The following is a 21,840-nucleotide window of genomic DNA, read 5'->3' as shown; positions in this document are numbered from 1 at the left end:
TCCTGCACAGTAACTATTTATATGTGTGCATGCCATGCACATATTTGCATGCATAAAATTGTGCTAAATAACATTTAAATTGAACTTAAATTATGTGGAATAAGCAAATTCATTACATGATGCCACTTTGTTAATGCCAGTGCAGTTTTCTAATCAATAAAGCTTCAGTGGATGCCATGCTGAGGTGACAGGCCTAATGAGCGCCAGTCGTCCCACCCAGGATTAGATAATCCAGTCTGGGACCAAGCAGTGACCTCAGGCTGACGTGACGCTCCAGCCCAGCCCATCCTGCGATGCAACGCCGCTGTGCGCCCTGCAGTCTCACAGAGAAAACAATATTCCCACGCGTCAAGGACTAGCAGCTCGCTTATCCACGGCTACATATGCTTTACATCGAAAACAGACCTACTGTCGAACAACTGCGGCAAGGTGAGTGTGTTCAATTTTGATTTGTGTGGGGTTATTTGGTCAGAGCTGGGTGAGAACAGGCGGAGGAAAACGGAGAAAATGTTCAGTTTAGCAGCATCGCATCAAAAGATGCCTTTTGTCACACCGGGGACGACGCAGCCTCGGCATTCAACCGATATTTTCCGCTCCCAAATTGGCTTGTCGTCTTCAAACAGACGTGAAACGCTTTAAAGGAAACATGATGCTAGCTTGGTTTGTTGCGTTACGTATTTTTTTTTTTCGCAGGCAGTGGCACAAAGGCAGCGAAGCGGCGGGTAACGGTTTGACACATCATCGGCGTGTCATCGTTTATTTGCGGTTTAAAAGACCTTGCACACCGGATGAAAACACTTGATAAAACACAATCACACTTAAAATACGTTCATGATACACTGAAGTGGTTCAAAGTTGCCACACTAGCGGCCTGCACCCCTATACTGTCACCGTAATGACCCGATATTGCTAGTCAGCGGTACACAACCAGCGTCAAGGTGGACAAAACAAAGATACGATTTCCGCTGAATATTTAGCAAAATAAAAGCCTGGTTGCGTTGGGAAATCCTTGAACCAAATGTGATGATTGAAAAGACTTACTGGACAACGATGTTAAAATTAATCTTAAAAGCTTATTCATTTGGCAGTACGAGTCACTTGAATTGGCACTTGAAAACAGAAGAATCACGTTACGTTTCACTTGCAAAACTGAACGTAACTATCAGAGAGGCACGACCCAAGTAAATTAAAAGAATTACAGGATACAAATGGTCAAAACCTCACCAAAATAAAACAGTAAGGTCATTATGTGGAAAAAGTCCAATTATATATATTTTCTAAGAGTTGCTAATAAAATCTGGTAGTCAAAACCGGGCAAGGATAAAGTCATAAAATGGAGGCCTGCAACATTAGTGGAAGGCACTTGCATATCTATTATTTCATTTAACACAATAAACATTAAGAATATGAACCTACTCATTATAAAACCCTCTGGAAATACAGTATGGTTCATAATATTTCTCTTTAATTTGTGTAGCCATACATTCACTTTATGTAGCTACATATGAGTTAATTTGACTATTTTGAAGTGATTGTTTTTGCCATAGATGTACTAGGTTATTGAAAGCATTCTTTCCTAGTGTACACACCCAGGCTTTTATTTTGAAGGCAGGCTGGCTGTACTTCCTGATGTATTCTGGTTGACACTTACTGGTTGGTGTCTTGAGGTGCATTGCTCATTGCATGCAATATGGTGGGGATGCAGATAACTGGCCTAAACAGCAATAATATCCTGTCATGGCCACAGCATTAACCTATACCTTTTGCAACTTAGATAAATGAATATGAAATGTATGCTAGCTGCAAATCATCATAGTAATTATGTAATATTCCTTTAGTGCGCAGTTGTGATCTCTAAAGGACTTCTTAGTGTATATAATGTGGTGTTTTTATTAGGCACATTGTGATTTCCTGTGGGATCTACAGTATCTTTCACATAATTATTGTCTGAGTTTATGTAATTCTTAGCTTGTGTTGTCTCTGACAATGACAGTCCACGCTGGTACGACATAGTCTGACACCGTGCTGTTAGAGACTTGAAACGACTTAAAATTTCAGGAGGAGATTAGAGGGGAGGAAATACTTGAAAACATAGTTGTCCTCTGTTATGGAAAAAAACATTCTGCCATGGTGTCTGGTCTTCAGAACAGAGATATTTACAGTGTCAACATGTTGGCCACCTGCTTGCTTTTGCAGCATAATTATCATCCATTTCTTACTTTCCTATGAGTCACTGCCTGAAGATAGATGGGTACCTGTTCATTTGGGGAAATCGTGTTTTTAGTATTATCTTCTATTACTGGCAGTAGCAGAAGTTGCTGCAACAGTTCTTCTTTCTTAGATTATTCACCTGGATTTGTTCAGATAAGTAGTTGGTTGATTTATAATGAAGGTTTCCTGCAGAGGTAAACCCTGAAGATGCCTGATAAATGTACGGTATAGAGGAATATTGAAATGGCTGCTGCTGTTTTATGTCAGCATAAATATTTGCACAAAACCATCCCTCCTTTTAATCAAGAATTGATTAAAGAAAGAAAGCGATCAGAGAGGTAATGTGATCATAAATTTTTGTCCTGATAACGAGTTGAGCAGCAGCGTTTTGTACCGGTTGTAGACGGTGGAGGGAGCCCTGGCTGATACCCGAACAAAGTGCATTGCAGTAATCAAGCAGTGTGTAAATAAAAGCATATATAACTTTTGGTAAACCAGCAATTGCTAAAAATGATCTATGTTTTAGAAATCATCCTGAGCTGGAAGAAACATGACAGAACAACAAAGGTTAGTATCAAATATAACTCCCAAGATTCCTAGCAGCCTGCTTAATATTAACTGACAGACCGCATAGACCAAAAGAGCTGATGAAGTATGGAGGACCGGACAGAATGACCCCAGACTTATCATTGTTAAATATAGCCAAGAGGCAGCATATATATGGAGAACAGAAGGGGGCCAAGAATGAAGCCTTGAGGGACTCCAAAACTGAACTGAGCGGAAGAGGAAGTGATTTACCCAGAGTGAGAGAAGATGTTCTGTTGGAGAGGTATGTGTGTAAAAATCTAAGCCTGAAGCTTGATTCCTACCAGACACGGTTTATAGAGGAGACACGCCACTCAATCACATCCTCAATACAACTCTATGGGGAAAGCCTGTAATGGCAAAAATGGCAGTTATCCCCTCCCACTAGAAAGCAATGGTCTGCTTTTAACAGCCAAGTGGCACGACTTGCCTATAAGGACTTTGTTCCTACCCACATTTCTAAGCAATGTAAGAGCATACCATGATCGGCTGTATCGATCTAAAAAAATTTAAATCGAGCAGTCACCTCTGTCTGCTGTCAGCAGTAGGTCACTAATGTTAAGAATATTTAATTTTCATTTCATTTATTTGACAGGGAAAGTGCTCATTAATTAACAGTAAAATAACTGTAAATGAGCCAGAGTTAGCTCAACAGGCTAATTAAGAATATTCTTAGGCGGCGTAATTGATGTAACAGGGAAATTGAAGACATGTCTAGCTTGGAGTCATTAGCTGACCCTACAAGTGTTCCCTGACCTTCCAGGTCTATTTTTTTCTGTCATGTTACTGTCCTTGTTAGGGAGACAGTGGTTAGACTGATAATGTAAGAGACAGTAGCTCAGACGTCAGGCTAGCGGATATCGGCGTTTTCTGGGAATCTTACAAGGTTCAGTCTTACAAGAAATTTTACAAGAACTTACTGGCTCCACAGACTACAGTACAAGTCATGGATAGTAATAGATTCCAATTTGGCATAGCATTGGAGTCTAAACATCAGATAGATTTGTTGTTCTAGGCCAGTTCAAGATGACCTAATAGGGAAATCCTGCAGAAACTAGGGGAAGGACAGAAACATAAAAGGGACCAAAAGTCTTGTTAAGCTTCAGATTTGGTTGTTGTATGCTGCACTGTAGGTTTCAATAAACAATGCTATGTTATGTCATCAGTCTCCAAAACTTCTTCATCACACCTGAACATGGCTCACAATAATTCAAAAGGATTACAGGGCTAACAGAGAAAAATACCTCCTTGAGCAGTTTAGTGGGGATTATATCTAATATGCACGAGGAGGGGTTGAGACTGCACTCTTTAACACTAAAATTGCAATTGGTTGAAACTGGGTAAAAGAGGCAGAATTAACATGTGGAATGGAGAGAATGCAAGAGTCAGGCTGAATTTGGGACCTGATATTCTCCGCCTTATTTACAAGACATTTTTCGGGTAGCTCAACATCCGGTTCAGGGAAAGAGGTGGAGGGATCACTAATAACAGAATCAGTTACCCTAAAAGGCCAATCTTGCATCTTTAACTGCTTTCTGGTAAATGAACATTTGGGTTTTTAAGTATGCTATGTGTTATTTCGGACTTGTTGTTCTTCGAGTGTAATTCAGACAAGGGAGGTTATTTGATTTTTGTTTCCCTAGTTTTAAACGTTGCAATTTGGTCAAGGATGGTTGATAAATTTAGCACTGCATCCAGATTGAGAGGAGGTGTAATGGATTAAAGGGCGATGAATTAAAAGCGTCACAGAAGTTACCTGCAGAGCCAGCGCTGAGAATGCCGGTGTGTTGCAGGGTAGGACTAGGAGTAGGGAGCTGTAGTGGAACAACAGCATTGTGGTCAGTTATAGGCATATCCACCAAATTAAGACACAGAGAGAAACCAGATGAGAGTACTGAAGGTCTAAGGTGTGACTTTAGAATGTGTGTGGCCTCTATAACAGATTGAACAAGGTTAAGATTTGGGAGTTAAGGTTTGGGAATGGGAAGGACAACATACTGTACATGAACATTAAAATCACAAAGAATAAGCACACTGGCATTTTTAGGTATATGAGGATGGCACCTAATAATAAAAACAGCCATACTACTCCCTCTTTTATAGGGCCTGGGATTATGAAAATGAAGGGTCTAGTCTGAACAGTGTTCCCCGGGGACGGTCATTCTCTGAACACAGGAGAACAGCAAAAGCTTCCTGTTGTTTCAGCGAGGGCTACATGAAGGAGGGTAGGGCGGGTCATGCCTTTAGGATACAAGCTACATGCTACAGTAGGATAGGCAGATTCATGGCTGGTTAGCATGCTAACTTCAGTAGATATCTCTGCAACACAATACGTAGATTTGTTTGTCATAACTCTGGGAAACTGTGATTGACATTTTTGACTTTTAAGCAATCCTTATAGTGAAAACTGATTAATCGAGAAAATGAAAATAATTATTAGTTCCAGCGCTGTGAAACACCATCACCTAATATTTGGTCGGCAGCTGACCTTTAAATTCATTAACATTTCATTTCTTGATTATTATTTGGATGTTTGGATTTTTCAGATCATTTAGTGTAAAATAATGACAATTTTTTAAACAAAAAATTGTCAGAGCTCAAATTGTCACCCTCAAATTCCTCATTTTGTCAAACTGTCCAGACTTGTCCACTATTAACAATTTGGAGCCAGTGAATGTTTGTATTTTTTGCTTGATAAATTATTGTTTTGTGAATGTGAATTTTCCACAGCAATATCTCAGCACTTAAGGGTTTTTTCACTTTGTGTTCTCTAATGAGACCAGTGCTGCACATGTCAGTGTGAGAAGGGACCTGTGAGTATTGAGCGAATCATAGTTAAAACCACAGCTGATTCAGTGTGTCAGGCGACGGCGTGCCTGTTCTAAGTGTTCAGCTGCTCTTCCCGATCTTGGAATGTGTCTGTCTGTGTTATGTAATTGAGGGCCTGCGGGGGCTGGATGTGTATAGTTTCTGTGTGTGTGTGTTTTTCTATGTGTGTTTGATGTGTTAGTATGTCCTGCTTTTTCTATGTGAGCATATCTGATTTGAAAAAGCACTGTATGCAGATATCATGCAGGCCCTATTGTGTGTTATCCAGTTTCCCTGAATAGAGTTTTTCAAGACTCTGTTATCTGTAGCTTAACTTCACAGTAAAAATTGTTGCCTAAATGCTTTGGTTGGCTTGTGTTGAAGGATTACATTTCTACAACATGATTATTTTGAGAACTTTTCAAGGCGTGCCAAAATCCCGATCCCTTTTTTTTTGTCTAAAACTCTCTTGTTGTGGGGGAAACAAACAAAAACATCAAGCATGCCACTCAACTTGTGCTTGTGGAAGTCAGAGCTTGGACTATCCTATTCCCGCTGATGCCATGAACGCTAAGATTATCTGCAACCAAGCCATTTAAAAAAGTATCTCAAGAAATTGTGTTCACCAAATTATATTTGCAGGTTAAATATTTATTTAGAAGGGAAAGGCAGGATTGGCACATTTGTCTTAATGAAAGTTATGATTATTGCCGTCATAATGCTTGCCTGAAACCCATTGTGTTTCAGAGTGAGTCTGTGACCAGAAAGTTATTTTAAAACCTGCAGGTCAGACTGTGTTCACAGACATTTGAAGCCTATGTGAACTCTCCCAGTCAAAGAAACCACTGATGCAGAGCCCATGTGTAGCCTCTGCAGGCCTTTGGTGGTTTGGCCTTGACATGAACCTCCCCTTGATGTTGGTGCAACATTTCTGTCAGAGGTTTGCAAAAGTATTGTCAGGGTTCCAGGAGTTCCACAGGGAACCGATCCTGGTCTGTTTCCAATCAGAGGAATGGCTATGGATTCCTTGAAGTCCTTTTGCTTGTTAGGGTGTGGGCGGTAGTACAAAAGTATTGGAGTATATTTATTTAAATACTGTACTTTAATTTTAAGTTAGGTTTAATGTTGAGGTACTTGTTAATTTTTCTATTATTTTATACTTCTAATTCACATAAATGTGATAATTAGGCCAAGCCAGTATATTAGTCTACATTTGTAATTCTGACACACGTCTAAGGGTTCTGTATCAAGATTGTTTGTTTATGCTATGTGTCTATGTTGAGAGGCAATTCTGCATGACTGCAGAATTCTGCAAATACTTAGACTTCTACCACTGGCTGTGTGAGTCAAAATGAAAGGACATTCAGCTTCATGAATACCACCACTATATTACTACTTTTAAAATTTGAGTGCATTTTGCTGCCGATACTGTTATATATTGACATTTTCTTTTTTCCTTGTAATGGAGTATTTTACCCTGCGATGGACTGGCAACCTATGTCAGCTGGGATTGGCTCCAGCCCCCCGCGATCCTGTACGCAGGATAAGCAATGGATGGATGGATGGATGGATGGAGTATTTCCTTTGTGGTATCTCTACTTTTACTTACATAAAATATCTAAATATTTCTTCCACTGTTGGCTTTGTGATTCTGAGTAAAACTGTAAGGACACAAGTCACGACTGCAATTTTGTGTTTCTGAATAAATATGTGCATAATAGATGTAGCTGTCCTTTTTGAGACTTTGAAGTCACACACATTGACACAAACACACACCGCTTTTGCCCTCTAGCTTGTTTCATGGCTCGCGGCCTGCAATCCTTCACTGATTAAAATGCACCCAGAAGTGTGTGTGTGTGTGTGTGTGTGTGTGTGTGCTGCAGCAGCAGCAGCAGCAGCAGATGGATGTTGCCCTACTCTGTATTTTGTGCTCATTTGTCTGACTGTGAAAGAGCATTGAGAGCTTCCGGGACACTATCAATATACTGGGGACATGTTCACTGTGCTGTTGTGTGGATCTGAACAACAGTCTGGTAATTACATGGTGACTGGAAATTCTGAATCAGGCTAGAAATATGGACAGAGAGGGAGAGGCGGTAACTTTCTCCACCAAAACCAACAAATGCACTAAAGCTCAGAACAAATTTTAATGTTTTGATTATTGTTAAATGCCATAAAAATCCTTCAAGCTTGAAGTTGAACTCAAGGCATCAGTGTTTCCTTATTATTTGGCTCCACAGACTCCTGATTCTCTGCTGCCTTTGCAGTCCCACAATTACTGGCAGAAACATTGCTTGATGAAAAGATTAATACTTGGCCTTAGAGGCAAGACTCGCCCAATGGTAGATTGACTAATCAATTAGTCAATTTGATTATTGATATAGTGTTCAAGTAATTTATTAAGGAAAAGTGCAAAACATTCTCTCTTGCAGCTTCTCAAATGTGAGAATTTGCTGCTTTTTGATTTATTTTTTTGATGTAATTGTAAATGATACTCTTGGTTTGAAAAATGTGTCACGCTGAGTGATGGGCATTTTGTCGTTAAAATTACTTATCTATTGATTGGGAAAATAGTCAGTAATAAAAATTCCATTAGTTGGAGCCCTAATAGTATTCCATTTTGGTAATGCTGGTTCCCAGGTCTTGGTACTGTGCATATTCGCTCACTGGCACTACTAAATGGAACGGAGCCATCATTGGTGTTACTAGTTACATCTGTGCTTTTCCTTCTGACAAGTCACAATGCCAAATGACAAGTCTTTGTTGTTGCTACACATACACACAAGAGTACACCAAGAGTTGTGGCTCATGTACACTCAAATACACCTATCAATATCAAGATATTGATTACCGTACCACTTCCACTATTTCCTGTACTTTACGATACATTTCACTGATAAAGTCAATGAATTATGGTTAATTTATTACAGTTTTATTACAGAACTGATATGTGGTACAGAGTCATGACAGGTTACATACATGCAAGAGGATGGTGTGTTCAGGCAGGACAACATAGGATAACCCTTAAAATAAAGAAGTGCATACATTATCTGAAAGGCAAAAATTACTCGTTATTGAACTTTACATTGATGTTCATGCATCCATAATGTTGAACAATTATTGTGAGCCAGGTTCAGGTGTGAAGAAGTTTCGGAGACTGATGAAGACTTAACATAGCATGGTGTGTTGAGCCTGGTCGAGGAGATACAGTGCAACATGTGAACACATCAAATGCCAACAACCAAATCTGAAGCACAACATCTTTTGGTCTCTTTTATGTTTCTGTCTTCGCCCTAGTGCCTGTAGGTTTCCCCTCTTAGGTCATCTTTAACTGGCCTTAACCTACAACAACATATCTATCTGATGTTTAGACTCCAGTGCTACTTCATATTGCAATCTATTACTAACCATGAGTTGTACTGTAGTCTGTGGAGCCAGTAAGATCTTGTAAACATTCATGTAAGACTCAAGCTTGTAAGATTCCCGGAGATCACCGATATCTGAGCCTGACGCCTCAGCTACTGTCTCTTACCTTATCAGTCTAACTGTTTTCTCCCTTACAAGAACAGTTACGTGAGAGAAATAACTAGAGCTGGAAGGTCAGTGTGAGGTCAGCTAATGACTCCAAGCTAGACCTGTCTTACCTTTACCTGTAACATCAATTACGCCCCCTAAGAATATTCTTTAACACATATTAATAATAATACAGTGATCTGCCACTTGCAAGATCAAAAAGCTTGGTATAGAATGATTTCTTTAAAAATGCTGTTTAAATAATTTGCTTATAGTAATCAATCAAGTAGTCCGCTTACAGTGTTGCCACTTTTTATACATGACGACAACAGATGGAAATATACACTATACAGTGAGCAATTTGACTTGGACAGATGTGGTCACTATAAGAGGTTTCCACTGTAATAATTAAAATGCCTGTGACTAGAAGCTTGCTGGGTCAACACTCTACTTCCTGTTTAAAAAGCAATTAGTCACCCTTCAGAAAGGCATTTAACCTCTATAAATGCTTGTGTCGTTCTGTTGAGATACCTCCTGCTGTTAAAGTACTAAGAAAGAGCACAAAACCTCGCAAATGTGGAAGTAGATATAAGGTGGACAATAGTGGCAGCTAGTATGGTATCTCTCTACAAACTAACTCTCAAAGGGATTGCGTAGTGAAAACTGCTGGCCACCTGTACTAAAAGTACTGTGGGACTACGAGGTGATCTGGAGTCCATCTCGGTTGGATATTTGTGTGTGCAGCAGCATGGGAGCAGAGAGAGGAGATAGATGGAAGGAGGGAAGAAGATGATTATAGAGGCAGAAGTGGGCAAAGGGAAGACGTATTACATTGTAGTGTACACAGTGGATGGAAGAAAAGCAGAGAGAGTAGTGGAGCAGGGATTTAGTGAAGCTGAGGGGGGATGGGAGAGCAGAGGGGAAAGCATTAAGGATCGAAAGAAGGTTGGAACGAGAGTGAGAGGTGCTTGGAAATGGATCAGAGAAAGAGGAGAGAGTGAGAAGGGCCTAGTCAGCACAGAGGGAGAGGGGTGTTGGCTGAAAGAAAAGAACTGCAGCTTTAGAAACATCATGAGATTTGTCTCATGACGGTTTTCATTAATGTAGCTTGTGTATTTGTGTTCATGTAAGCGTAGACGTGCAGCAGTGTCAGTTATTTTTAATTAACCCTTGTGGGGAAACTTTTCTACCTTTGACCCATCCTAATGATTCAGATTAAGATGAGACCAAAAACTAGCTTCCTTTTAAGGACACTGGAGAAAAGGTACAGTACGTGCACTCAATCCCAAAAACTCAAGTAAGTTTAATTTAATGTGTAAATCTAATACAACTCAGAATGATTTTAATTTAAGGCAGATAGAGCTGCGACAATTAGTCGATAAATTGATTAGTCGATCCACAGAAAATCTTCTAGTATTTTGCTAATTGCTAAAGTCACATGATTTATATGTGAGTCAGAGCAAGATGTCATGTTAACAGCTGCTTAATGCTGGGCTAGTTTTACCACAGAGCTCAGATACATAAGATATTCTGACACAGCACAGTAGGAAAAGCACAGGTGTAAAGAATAAAATGACTGATGGCTGAATTCCATTTAGCTGTGCCTGCTGTCTCGCTGTCATTCTGTCATGGCTTACTGGGACACTTGAAATAGAAGGGAGCCATCATTAATGTTATTAGTAACACCTGTGATTGTCCTGCTATGACAAGTCAAAATGTCTGCTGATTTAAAGATCTATGGTTCAAATAAAGTTCAATACCAAAACCCAAAATAAATAAAATGTTATGTAATTTGGACATTTCTGCCAGTGACTTAGTAAGAATAGCTCTCTTGATGTTCATGCTCCCCTGTAGGTTGAGAAATTCTGTATAATGTCATCTAGGCTGTACAATATGTGCCAGATGCAAGGAAGAAATTTGCATTCAGAGTAAACAAAACATATAAGAGAATGAAGTACTCAAAACTGGGTAATACTGAACAGGAGGGCTAACTCTAACAGTAGAACTTATATGTTTACATCAGGATTGTATGTTGTTACATGCTGAATTGAAATATGATAAAAATGAGTAAGTGCCTTTTATTTGTTCAGTATATAATTAAAAATGTAATGTACTGTCTATATTATCTAGATGTTCTGGTATTGTCTTATTTAACAATTCATAAACTGAATTTATGTAAGGAAGTAAAATAATCTGAGCGACACCAGATCATGCTTTTAAATTCAAATTCAGTGACATTTGGTCTGCAGCAGGGTTCACAGAAAATGCATCGTGTATCGTTTTTTTTTGATAAAATAAAGCTAATCTGCTGTAAATGTTCTTATTTGCATTTTAAGCAATCAAGATATTCCCTGCCACATTCCTCCTGCTGTGGCTTGATGTCCGCTAACACTGATAGCTGTCAGTGGTGGCAGCACGCTGCTCCACTGTTATATAAGCATCTATAAGCTCTTCAAGTTCAGGTGGAGAAATGGGCGAGGGGGGTAAACTGTCACTAAGCCTTTGGTGAAGCTGGGATCAAGGTCATATGTTCATCTTTAGCTCGCTGAGAACACACAGGTAGCTCAAGGCATTGACTTGTGTGTTTACTGTCCGTACGCATGAAAAGGATTAAGTGGATTAAAGAAATTAGTTTACCAGTATACCATTTTTAGGTGAAATTAGGTGTGATAATAAAGTATTGGGGAGTAAATTGAAAGCATCTTTATCATTCATGTGTTAAAACATACAGTAAATCACATTTCATGTAAACTTTCTGTTGGTCCTGTGAGATTTGTCTTTGGGTTCACTGAAGAGAATAAACCTTTTGAAAGTTATCCTTTTCAAGAAAATAGAAAATAGACCACTTCAGCTCATGTTGCTCTGGAAGAAAAGCACCCTCGTTTTGTTTTGTGCCAGAAAGCAATCAGGACACTTCCCACCAAAGCAAACTGTGAATCTCATAATGTGAAATACACCACAGAGGTCAGTGCAGGATAGCGATCGATGGTGTAATTCCCCTAATGACATATATGATACAGCACTTTTAAGGAACCCATTTTAATAAACCGAAAACCCCTACCAGCTTCAGTAATTATGCTTTGTACCCTGCACAGACTTTTGACCTGTGAAGGAGGCAAAGGGAAGGGAGCATTTTCCTAAAATGATCAATAAAGCGTCACATTTCTCTGTATCAGTTAATACATGGACATCAGTTTACACCAGCATGTTAAGTGTAGGGCTGCAGCGATGATTTTAGTACTCGAAGCTTCTATAGATTATTTCAACGATTCATCGATGAGTCGTTTAAGAAGTACTTTTGCTTGGTGGCGGTGGCGGCTGTGAGGTAGCACATGTAATAAAATTGGTACAACTCACGGCCCAAAAAGGAGAACAAACGAATGTGTGTACATTTACAGCTGAGGTCTGCGGATTACTCAACAATCATGATTTCAGTTAAATGCTAAAGTTGCTGTTACTGTTACCTTGTCTCTGGTCCGCTGGCAGAACACCGGGTTATTTCTGATCAGGCGCCGCCGTGCTGTTGCCGAAGCAACATAAGTTTCCTTTTACGGTGGACGGACTGTAACATCACAGAGTTGCTGTTTTCTTTAGCTTGAAATAATCCCAGACTTTGGACACTTTCTTCTTCGTCCCTCGCTATTTTCTTTGTCTTCCTCCACTTTGCAAACAGCGCCATTATAATCACGTCGTGTTCACAGCTTAAGCGCGATGTGCGACAGTAATAAATGTCCCTGCGAAACACTGTGCTGTATAGTTATATGGATTAAACGAAGCATCAATGCAAAGAATTTGTGTCGATGCATTTTATTAATCGATTTAATCGATGAATCGTTTCAGCCCTAGTTCAGTGCCACCTGTGGTGTTTCTTAGCTTCAAGGTTTATAGCTGGAACACAGAATAATCACGACAGAGAAAGAAACAGCACAGAGGGCCATAAATAAAACTAAATATCAGAGTCATCATAAGAGTGAAAAGGGCAGTAGATGAAATTGCTGGTAGCTCTTACAGTACGGTAATTTACTACCAGAGTATTTGTATCTCAGAGCAGATAGGAAATGGATGTGGAAGCACAGCTTGAAAGAGCCAGTCTGTATATGGTCTGTCTAACGCACATGCTACTAATGTAACGTGCTACTAATCTCTTTTTAGGCACGGTAGCAGCATAGCTGTAGGGAAGGCAACATTGGTCTGTCTGCAGTTCTTTCCAGAGTTAAATAACTCAGGAGCTATTTGATGGATTGCCATGAAATTTGGTACAGACTTTCGTGGTCTCCAGAGAATTTTTCATAAAGACTTTAGTGATTCCATTACTTTTTTTCTGCCGCCAGCAGCTAGTCATAATGTCTTGTCCAAGACAGAATTTCTTTCAGCCTCAGCTGTACTTTAAGATAAATGCAAACATAACATACTTATATGCTAATATTATCCATGTTAACATCAGCTTTTTGTCATTCAGCCCAAAGCACAGCTGAGCCTCAGTGTATCTGAGGCTGACAGATAGGCTGAAGAAAGCTAAACCAAGTCTGACAATGTTAAGCTGAATGTGAATGATCCTAAAATGGCTACCACACACAGGACAAACCCTCTTTATGGCCTTTCCCTCCAGTGCTGTGCTCTGTCCAAACATAGCAAGGCTGTCCTTTAATATTTCATCCATCATACTGTAGCTATAAACACTTAGTTTTGAATAGAGTGATAACCTTTAAATTATGAATTTTTTATTTGGACATACTTTCCATCACTTGGCTGGTGTTGAATTTCCGCTGTGAATACATGGCTCAGTAGAGCATGAGATTAGGTCATTTCCTGGCTGTTTCCTATTTTTCTCCCGTACTTATCAGTGCAGCTTTTTGACATTCTGTGTCTTCCTGGTTAGACAAAGTTCAACAAATCACAGTTTGTTAAGCTGAAGGCAGTGATGTGAGACAACCCCAAAGTCCCACGGAACCTTCAAGGTTGTTTCAGCGTTCGTCCCTTTTTTCCCACACTTTTTTATCAGGCTTTGTTTGACACTGCTGTGAGATGGTGTATGCAACACACAAAAGCTCTTTTCATTCAGTTAGCAGCGGGCGCACACACACACACAGACACAGCTGAGCCTGTAACTCAACAACTAGACAGCTACCGACAGTGCCATTGGTGCAGGAGACGAGAGAGAAACAGAGACTGTCTGAACAGAGGATAAATTAAAAATGAGTTCACAGTGACAGTGTGGTTAGTTTGAAGTGGCTTGGAATCATCATTGAAAGCAGGATGGGTAACCAAAACCAACAGGCAGCCAGCTATCTATGATCTTTGGCTGGTGTTCAGCCAGTTCACCTGGTAACCGAGTCAAGTCTCATAATAATGAAAAATATTGAAATGATTTCGATAGTTAAATTTGAAAAACTTGAATTTGTTTAGTTTACAACTCATAAGACATCTAGCTGTAGAATTGTTTTTTAAGATGTTTAGGTTGCAGTAACAGTTTCAACAGCATTTAAATGACTATATTTCAGTGTTAAACAGGTCCCAACTAGAAACATTTTCTTCCTGTACAAATAAGAAAACAACATTTCAATCACATTTAAGCTCAGATTTAACCTAGACGCCAAGAAGCCTTTTGACCGGCAAATTACCAAAACACGCTTACTGGGAATTTGTTTAGTCAACAACCTTTTGACCATCTGCAAATAAATTACGGCCATTTTCTGAGATAGGGCAAATACAACTTTGACTTAAAATACTTATTTTATTACTTATATTTTGGAATTTATCAGCTATTTTGGCTTTTATACAAAAAGATTTTTCCTATCTCCTTCCTCCTATCTTCCTATTGAATCATACAAATAGTCATTCCATAAACCCGAGTCGCACTGTGAGTGTGGATTACATCCGTCATCGTAATTGCCACCTCCTCTGGCTGTGTCGTCTGTTTCTGCCTGGCTAAGGTGCGCCTTCACTCGGATGCACCCCTCCCAGGCTCAGATTTATTCCTGGAAGTACAGCCCTGATGATATAAGAGGGAGGATGTCCTTTGTTACAGCTTTCCTTTTCCCCTCAGTGTGTGTGTGTGTATGCATGTTTCATAAATAGGTCCTTTTCACTGTACCAAAGAATCCATTAAGGACATGTTTGTGGAGACAAATAAAAGCTAATTGGCTCTAACAAGAATATTCAATGAACCCCTAGTTATTGAGTATTGGCATGGATAGAAAACCCTGGTGGTATTTCCCTCTTCTCCCTTTCTCTTCTCTGACTCTGTAGCAGAACAAGACTAAGGAGGAAAGGTGGCTAAAGACATATACTTTTTCATACTTTTTCGTGCAAGGAGGAGAATATGACCTTTGCATGATGGTTAGGGATCCGTCAAAGTGGCAGGTTGTTTGTTCAAGCTGAAAGGCCTCAAAGCTGAAAGGCCTCAAACCCAATAATACTCAGGGTGCACCACAGCAAAGTTGGGTGTGATTTATCTGTGAGTTTGTGACTCCTTTCAGATTACATATAGCCATTGGTCCATTGTTGATATAAAAACATTATTTAGTACATCTTTAAGTATTGGTAGAAACATATCATCTGATACTCATGCTCAAGTAAAATTGTTGATTCCGGTTTTTCTGGGCAAGTTATGGATCTTATTGTTTTGTGCTTTATTTTCCTGCTAACTTGATAAGATTTAATGAGAATGTTCAGTTTATTATGAATGACGTGCTGAACCCGATTAGCAGAATTTCTGAATGTCAGGTGAGGACAATTTGTTTGTACAATAACAGATGTTGCTCATGGGTGAGCAAACCTGGAAAATGTCTACACAGTCGAAACAGGACAAGGTTTTGATCATTCAATTTCAGATACAGCCTAACATCAATTTTTTTATTTATTAAAAAAAAGGAATATCAAAACTAAAGAATTAGATAAAAGATACCAGGCAATACTGATTATGTTTCAACACTGGAACACAAAAGTGTGGATCGATGCACACATAGACTGTGACTTAATGTAAGCAAAAGACTAACACATGCACAATCTCAGTTGAAAGGCACTTATGTGTATGTCTCTTTTCCCTCTCACTGTTATCACCACGATTACTTCAGTTTGTTTTTGACACATTCATAATTTTTCCTTCCTCGATTCTTTTTGTGGTTGTTTTCTCATGATGTCGCTTTCGCAGCTTGGCATTGCAGCTAGGGTTTCTGATGTCATGTAGGAAATGAAATTTGATTGGCCAGGATCATCCTCTTTGTTCTTCTTAACCCGTTATATGATCTGATCTGCTGTAATCGGGTAATAACACTGGTCTCAATAGTATTACTGTAGGCTTAAACATCTCTATGTTAGAAGCTTGATCTTCTCTATAAAATGCTTTTGGTAGACTGGTATGACAATTTTGGAAAGTTTGCTAAATGTAGAGGTATTTGTCATTGTGGCATGGATGCCAGGAGACGTGGTGACAAGTGCCAACCGTATTTTTGTCTTTATTTTATGTTTAGATATTTTTTATGACCTTCCTGCCAGTGTATGTGCATGTCTAGTATGAAAACGTCCCATTATTTAGCGATCTCCCAGATGGATGGTTCCTCTGGCTGTGGTGGAGCATAATGGCAGTGGCACAATAGGTCTATTCAGTGGTCTCATTCACAAGCTTCTCTGTTTCAGTTTCTGTGTGTGGACATTAATACTTGAATAGCTTGGTGGCCCATATGCATCTGTCCACTCTGCTACTCTCGTAAGGGGCAGTGAGTCCAGCATCACACAATGCCATACAGCACCTGTGATGAATGTATTATATCACACAGAAGAGCTTGCATCATGATTTATGACAATACTTCCTGTAGGAAAGTGACACATTTCTGAGGTCTTTTTTTCTCAAATTTTCTATTGCTACTTACTTGATGTTTAGGAACGCCTTGTGATAATGTTGTAATGAATTGCAATAAATGGTATATTGCAATTCATTACAAAATTATCACTAACTGCAGCCCAAATAAGGATGAGTGACAGAATGAATCACGCTGAAAGCTGAACATTACCTTCATTAAAGTAGAGATCTGTCAGAGGTTTCAGCTACTGATGCACCGAATGTTTGGCAACCATAATTAATCGTCCGAAAATAGCAAAAAAAAAAGCAAAAAAAGCCCTTTCGGTGTCCGGCCTAATAAGTTAAAAAAACTAATAAATTTTACAGAACAATTACGTTTTGACATGTCACCACTGTGTAAACATTTTACAGTGTCCGAGAAAGATGCAAAAATTGCCATTTGCAGACACTGTTCATCCACTCCATCTGAGGTTGACTTCTTAGAAAACAACCACTTTGAGTGTTTCTGTCACTCGTTTGTGAGAAGGCGATTAAGCTAGCCGTACCTAAATTTGGAGTGCACTCGTATTCAAGCCTTTATGGTAAATCCACTAAAATGGACCAGTGTGAGCTGACAGTAATTTTCTCTCTTTACAAAGACAATTGTTGCTGTATGAGAGTCCTACCTGAAGAGAGGCTGTGAAGTCTTCATGTTACGCTATACGAGAACCATATACAACATTACTTATCAAATTGGGTCGGACTAGATGAATTTAGTACGAGGATACATATGTGACAGCGTCCAGTTTTCAAAATAAGGTGTCTATACAGTATGGAAATAAGATTAATTAATAGTATAAAACATATTACATGTGTCCATTAAAAATAAATGGACACATGTAATTTACTTTACCGGACCCTCTCGGACCCCCCCACCATCGTCATTTTGCTGTGTCATTGTCTTTTTAAGTGAAGCTAAGCTAAACCTTTGAGTGTTTGCTGTTGGAATGCAAATGTTAAGGTTGTTGTAGCAAAATCATAATATGCTTATTTTAACAAATCCACTCTTCTTGGAAATTTGGTACCGATTCCAATTCGGAACCGGTTCTCGCTACCCAAACATTACTTCCCAGTAACATTCATGGAAGCATCATAGGCATACATATTAATACTCTGTAGGTGGAAAATAGATGCATAAAGAGGACTTCTACAGCTACCACTGTAGGTACTACTACCACACCTTTCCAGGCTTTATACTGCTGACCCGGAAAATCTTTGGAGAGTCAGACTGGGTTGTTTGTGCAGCCTCTTCACAAAACCTTGTAAGATTAGATGAGACTGTTGCTTTATACTGACAGAATGGATGCAGCATCTTTCTCTGCGTACAGTGTGTGCACTCATGTGGTCTGACTTGTTTCTCTACAAAGCTATTTTGTCTGCAGCAGTCTTGCTTACAAAGCTCTGTACCAGAAAATAGAGAGCAAACAGTTTGATCCTCTGTGTAAAACACACACGCTCACACACAGTGACCAAAATCTTTTTGATTTAAACTAATGGCCATGCCTTTTAATGTAGTTATGAATAATTTACTAAAATAACATCCTTTCTGCAAGGATATCCACAAGAACAGTTAATAAAAGGCATGAAGCCATATGGAGTTTTGCTAGTAGCCTATCCGGATGTCTTCCTCCTTCTTGTCTCAACACACTTTGCACAAGCTAGCCTGCCTGACCCTGCAGCTAATCTCTTTAACCAATTTTAGTTTCCCTTCTCTGGTGTTAACATTGCCTGCATCTTTATCTGAACCATTAAACTAATCGTATTAATGTCACTTTCCACTGACAGGAACCATCAGACTTCAGATGCATTAAAAGTTAGACGATTAAAAGGAATACATTACCGAAACTTTTATCACTACTGGATATGATATTAATTGCAGTGGAGTATTTTCTTTATGTGCCCTCTTTGGTTTTATGTAACAAAACCACTTCCGCCATGACCTCAGGTTACTAACACAGGAGTAGTTGAACATCAGACTTTTTGTGACCGTTATACATGTAAGCCTATATAATCAATACAAAATGTGCTCGTCTCTAGTGACCTTATAAAGTAATTAATGGTAATATTACGTTATTTGTACAGCACCTTTCAAAGACTGGAGGACTGGAGGGCCACTGCATGGTGAATATGAATTTAAAAAGCTCTCCCAGCCATCACCAGCTATCACGAGGTGCCTTTGAAGAAGGCAGGCGACTCCCAGCTAATCTAGTGAAGAATGAAGTATAAGCCTACATGGTTTTTTTTAGAAGGTATTTAAAGTTGTGACAACATAGGTGTGGCAAACAATGGTTGTCTTCCCTCAATAATTTATCAAGTGAAATTACTAAAAACAGTATATCTGTCAAAGTTAATACAGTTTTATAATTTTTGCCTGCAGCAGGTGCGCATGTGCTGCCAGCTCCTTTGTTGAGAGCTGTGCAATAAAAAGGTTCCACTTCTTGGTAGGTGAAGCTGAAGCCTCCCTGACGGTAAATACCATTCCATTCCTCCGTTTAAAAAGGTCATTTGTCAAGAGTGGCTTCTCAGTTATTACCCTGCTCCTGAGTAAACTTGTCTCATCATGCTAACGTTTAGCTTGAGACCTGCTGTCTGCAGCCCCAGCTGGCCTTTCTCTTCTCTTTAATTTGCAATAAAAATGATGAAACAGTGCTCACTAAGCACCTGCTTGTTATTGTACTTGTAAAGGTCTCATCAGCATTTACATATAATTATCCATGTGAATCTGTGTTTGTACATCTCTAATGAACTGTAATGTTACTTGGCTCAATTGCTCTCATCTCCTGCTCATTTAGTCCCTAAAACCAATTTCTTTTAATTCTTCTTTTTTTTTCTCTCTTTCATCTGTAAAACTTCTCCCACCTTTCTTTTGCTCTAGTCACAACACCTGCAGAAAGATTTAAGATCCAACCTTTCATTTCAACTGTGCTTTTAATTGACCTACTGTATCTGGGATTATGTTTTACTAAGCAGATATAATAGAGGGATTACTCCAAGTCTTAGTTAGCACTCGTCTGGTCCAGGTCATGATTGGGTGAGCAGATGATTTTAAGCAACATTTAATTCCTACCCCAGCTTATGTTGTACCTTTTTTATAATGCTTTACTGAAGACATTGCAAAGCATGAATTAACGTACACAAGCCAAATTTGATTAACCTGGGCTTGGTACGACTGCCAACAGACACTGAGGCTGAGGAAGATGTTATATGGTACATCGTGCTATATGATAAATAATTTCCACATTCATTTGATTGTTAAACTGCATTTAATACTTTAGATTTGCGTGATATCCGACATTGCCTACTGGCATGACATTGAAGCATTTTTTTTCCTGGTTCAATTCATCTGCTGTAATTAGACCAAGGTACTACACTAAGTTATATATTGACATCTAAAACGGCTAGTTTCATGAATATAGAACCTTGCTACCCTGTAATTGAACGATGCATTAGCAGCCAGTGTATATTCATCTGCAACCAAGTGTACTGTTAATGTGTCCATGAATGAAATCACAAGATGTTGACTATATAAGATAAACAAATGATCTAAATACCTAATTAGCCTAAAAGGGGGAGAGAGATGTGAATTTTGGGGTTTTCTGGATTTTAATTTTAATGACACCTGACGGTGAGGGAAACTTTTTCTGTGTATTATTATTTGTGTCATACAGAATGGGGATGAGATCATAGCCTAGTTTAAGAGTCAGCTGCTAGGTGTGTGTGTGTGTGTGTGTGTGTGTGTGTGTTACTGTTTCCACTTCACATGGTGATGACTCACCCTGCTTAATGTACAGATGGGAATAGAAGGATATAGTTTTGTTAGGTTTTCTGCAGCTATTTTAAATTAACTTATTTTAGTGCTTTTAGTGCAAAATTAAGTTGACATCACCATGAGACATCTCAGTGTTTGCTCAGATATTGCCAGTTTTAAACAGAAGGTTTAGGCCCAGTGAATGATGCTATTAAGTTGCATTACAGTGGGAACCAGTGCTTTTAGAGCTTTACCTACAGTATGTACTAAACCCCGAATAGATTTTTGACTATTCCTTTTGTTTGTTTTTTCTTGCAAGTCCACAATCTTTATTGAAGTACAATACTAAATACTAAAGTCCCACTTAAAGGTGTTAATGTTACACATTCTCTAGTCATCTTTTGGGTCTGGTTTGGGAATTCATGTTTTTGCTGGGCCTTTAAGACATTGTATGGGTGAACTTGACTTTAAAGGTCCCAAATGCACATAAATGTGTCGCCGTTGCGTCTAAAGACCCCCAAACTATGAGGGAAAAAATGATCCTCTCTCGTTTTCTCCTGCTCAGTCTTTCAGTAAATGTGTGTGTAAACACAGCGTTTGAATTTGGCTCTCTTCTTGACGCCATGGAGGGATCTGTGTAGCATAGGACCTCCTCCAGACCTTTAGCGCAGTAGACGGCCCCGCCCACTGAACACGAACTAAATACACTGCTCTCAGCCCCACCATCCAAAACAACACCAAGCGTTGTTACATTTTTTCTGTTTTTCCCTCTGATGTTGATGCTTCTGATGCTTTACCTGTTGTTAATGCTACAGTAACCTGTAGCTACTGCTAACTGTGGTTGCCGTTATCAGCTGCTTCTGCCCGAACTGGGCGCTCCCAACAGTCCAAAGCTCCTGTACTAACAGAGGTGTTAACACCAACACAACCCTGAAGCATCAAGCTTCCGGGCAGAGTCAGCTAATAGGACTGCTAGCTGTATAGCTAACTGAGCTAACTAGCTTGCGGCAGCTACCGTTAGCAGTAGTTAACAGCTAATGTAACTGCTAACAACAAGTAAAGTTATCTGTCCATCAGGAAACACCATAAATGACCAAAAAGTAGAGGCAGAGTAGCCGGAGGACATGAAAAAACA

The 21,840-nt window shown here is 39.3% G+C and overlaps 1 protein-coding gene across 1 annotated transcript in view; it reads left to right on the top strand.

Annotated features, from left to right (window-relative positions):
* Positions 1-260: 260 nt before the first annotated feature.
* The window catches only part of rusc2 (RUN and SH3 domain containing 2), a 51,441-nt gene continuing 29,861 nt past the window's right edge, over positions 261-21,840 (top strand). Inside the window, exon 1 of the mRNA XM_046034100.1 lies at positions 261-429. The gene's annotated coding sequence lies outside the window, so the exon portion shown is untranslated. The remainder of the gene's footprint in view (positions 430-21,840) is intronic.

The sequence above is a fragment of the Micropterus dolomieu genome, linkage group LG21 (genome assembly GCF_021292245.1).
Source record: "Micropterus dolomieu isolate WLL.071019.BEF.003 ecotype Adirondacks linkage group LG21, ASM2129224v1, whole genome shotgun sequence".
Classification (NCBI taxonomy): Eukaryota; Metazoa; Chordata; class Actinopteri; order Centrarchiformes; family Centrarchidae; genus Micropterus; species Micropterus dolomieu.
The sequence above is the reverse complement of the archived record's forward strand: the minus strand, read 5'-3'. Positions and strand labels throughout refer to the sequence as shown.